The sequence below is a fragment of the Argentina anserina genome, chromosome 4, assembly GCF_933775445.1.
Source record: "Argentina anserina chromosome 4, drPotAnse1.1, whole genome shotgun sequence".
Classification (NCBI taxonomy): Eukaryota; Viridiplantae; Streptophyta; class Magnoliopsida; order Rosales; family Rosaceae; genus Argentina; species Argentina anserina.
The window spans coordinates 18,160,362-18,163,806 of record NC_065875.1 but is presented as its reverse complement, the minus strand read 5'-3'; the positions used below and the strand labels follow the sequence as shown (position 1 = coordinate 18,163,806).

Genomic DNA, 3,445 nt, shown 5'->3' with positions numbered 1-3,445 from the left:
TCTAATATCTTCGAAATTTCAGTCCTTATTGAGAGGCCATTCCCCTCTACCTTTCACTAGTCTTCAAATGAATGATTTTGAGAGAAAGTGAAGCATATACCTAAGGTAAGATCGAGAGAGAGAGCCATGTTAGCATGTCACCCAAAGTTGGAAAAAAGCTTGAAGCAAATGGACCCAGTGTTGGTCATACCAAATACAAAGAAAGCTCAAGTGGGATATGAGGGAAATCATGAGTTTTTGCCTCTATTCAATTTCAACATTTGTCTAGTCACATTCACATTCTCTCCCTCTCCAAAAAGGCGAAAGAGTGTTTTGGAGAAGTTTAAAAAGGATTTTAGCTTTTCAATGCCCACTTGTTGGACACCATCATTTTGTGCTAGAAAGTCACCACCACAGCCTCTGACCTCCCTGTTAGTCCTCAAACAAATCCGCCCACAAACTTGTGGCAACAATTAGTACCAAATTTGCGTGGATCTTAGAATTTCTTTTGACTGTTCAATTCGAAATGCATGAATGCCTTAGCCAAATTAAATTTCCAACGCACTCATTTATGTATGTTTTCATGCTCATTTGATTCACCTCAATTATTTTTCATACATTTTCATACTCATAGTACATCAATCCGTTGTGATCATCGATAAAAGCTTTACCCATAAGGGTGGTTTATTATGTGTATCTCCGCTACACAGCAATCGAGTTTGCAGTACAGTTTGGTGCTCTTGGTGAGGAAATTCAGCCTAATTTCTTGAGATGTAGATAGCATACTGTGCTCAATAATGACATTAGAGAAATATAAATTTCTTGACACATACATAGGAATAAATTGTACACACACATAGAGGGGCTAGCAGTATGCAGTTGCCAAAGAATGATTTGAATCATTTGATCAATAGGAATGATAGAAATGGCTAACTTAGTTATTATAATGCGGTCTACAAGGCCTACAAAATGTTTGCATATGATGCTGACATGTTCCCAATGTAGTATATGGGAATCTAGATCAATTATTTCCGAAGTTTGATTCAAGACCAAGAAATTAACACATGCAGCCAGTGAAAGAAATATCGTTTTAATTATTGATGAGTGATCATCATTTTGACCACAGCATCAGTTAGGTGAAATCTTTCAGTTTGAAGTTTGAACCATACATTTTTCATAAATGAATTATATTAACGTACTATGAACTTCATGTATACCTATCAATTAGCACGCGAGCCCTAACCCCTAAATTTGAAATTCCATGAATGTTGACCGAGACTCTTAAGATTTTAGCTGAATGACAGAATTCCAGTGTGGGAGTTTTCAGAGGGTTAAAGAACATGTGAAACTACCAAATTCACTGTGCTCTTCACTCAATTTTTCACCTAACTTTGCATGTTTTCTTGTATGATACGAAGAAAACAAGTCGACATAAATATATCCCCCCTACCTCCCCCTATCTCTCTCTCTCTCTCTCTCTCTCTCTCTCTCTCTCTCTCGCTCGCTGAAAATCCTGTAAAACTCTGGTTTTGGGCTCATTAGACTCGCATAACAGACCTCAGAATATGATCGAGGTATATATAATCTTTCTCTGAGAAAAAAAACTATATATTGAACCCTAAAGGGTGATCAGCTTTTGTAAGATCACGATCGATCTTCTTGAGGCTGAAATTGAATTAAGTCCCCCTCCAATTATAAATCTTGCCAGCAACAACAATAATACAGTGGATAGTTTATTTTATCTTCGTACAAAATTGGAGCAGTCACGAGTGGGGAGGGTCGACTTCTACACGCAGATCTGAGAGAATATATATTCCCTCTTACTTTCTCACCCCAACAACATATAAAACAACCAGCCCTGTGATATTTTTCTGCAGCAGCATATTTCTGCACTGCACCCAGTAATAATAACAACAATACAATTCGAAGTTCATGATGGCCTTCACAGAACATAGTGAAGAAAGAAATGAAGCCACCCACATATTTTCTTATTCTGATATTCTGATAATAACAACAAGATAGAATCATATATATGTCATTAATATTCTGCTAGTACTACACCTTTCTTCACACCTCTCTTAGCTACTATGGGAGGACCACATTTACAATTAACATCTTCATCATCTCAGTCCTTCCCAGAATTACAGACTAGTTAGCATTGGTGCCTAGCTATATCACACCTTAATCTGATTAGTTCATACTCGTCTTGGTTTCAGGGTGTGACAGAATTGTATACGTACATATAGTTTCGAACAGCTCAGGAGGGATAGACAAGGAAGGAGAAGAAGGGTATGGCGGGAACAGGGAGAAGCGGAGGCCAAACTCTACATCGGGGAATTCCGGTGCAGAGTGTGTTAGAATTTGGGGGAGAAAGACAACAGACCCGGCGTGAGATCTTACAAGGTCAAGAAAAGGTCTTACAAGGTCAAGAAGAAGGTAATGGTTGGATGAAGGAATAATGATGAAAGAAAAGAAAGCGAAGAATAAGAGCTCAGGTAGGATAGCACCTAATTCACATCAAGTCGAACTCTGCATCACAGACGATTTCTCCCCATCATCATCATCATCATCATCATCATCACCACCCCCAACTTCAAAGCCTTGATGCTTCAAGCTTTCAGTTTGGCTACAATATGATGAGGCAGATGAGTAACTACCTGCTTATATGAATGACAGTTAGGGTTTAGAGCAGAATCAGATAAATAGAAAGTGAAACGAGATAGGGTTTATGTATGTACCTGGTAGAATTCTATGCCGGGGTTTGAGAGCTTTCTTCATGTTAAGTGAAAGCTCCTGAGCTTCCCACATCGAAAACGAGATGAGAGATGAAGAAGGAAAAGGGAAAAGTGAATGGTGTTGAAAAAGTAGGGATGGAGCGGCGAGGTTTTATATAGGGATGAGGAGGAGGAGGAGGTTTGGGACTGGCACTGGGCTGACAGTGAAAGGTCGGAAGGCCTAGAAAGAATGTGTAAAGAAATAAAAAAGAGGAAGAGGGGACTCTGGGGAACCTGTGACGTCAGCTAGAGAGCGGGTTGACCTGCTTCTGCCCGGCCGACTGACCTTTATGGGCGGGTGAAAACTGTAAAATGGTACAGAAGGGGAGTAAATTTAAGTGTCAGTGAATATTTTCCTCATCGGGAAAGTGCGTGCAGTCGTGTCCGTACAGCATTAACTGTGCTATATTGATTTTGAGCTCTGCGTTCGACACGTGGCGTTTTCTTGGACCGTGTAGTGAAAGTGCGGGTGAGATTCACTCATGTGGTTCTTAAGTTTTAACAGATAGGGTAAGATTCGATAAGGCCCGTCCCCCCCCCCCTCAGGAGGGTTTCTACTGTTTTACCAAAATGAGCTCAATATCTTTATTCAGTTTATATTTAGCAGTCTTTTGCTAAAATGAAGACATGGCATCGTAACGTAGAAGTAAAACTATATTGTGATATAGATTAATAGAAGAATTATTGAACAT

At 39.6% G+C, this 3,445-nt stretch overlaps 1 long non-coding RNA gene across 1 annotated transcript; it reads right to left on the bottom strand.

The window, feature by feature from the left end:
- Nucleotides 1-1,995: 1,995 nt before the first annotated feature.
- On the bottom strand, nt 1,996-2,826 carry LOC126791765 (uncharacterized). Its single transcript, XR_007671854.1, has 2 exons — nt 2,718-2,826; nt 1,996-2,636 (listed from the first exon to the last, which is right to left on the bottom strand). It is a non-coding gene; the product is annotated as an uncharacterized LOC126791765 (long non-coding RNA).
- Between the last annotated feature and the right edge of the window lie 619 nt (nt 2,827-3,445).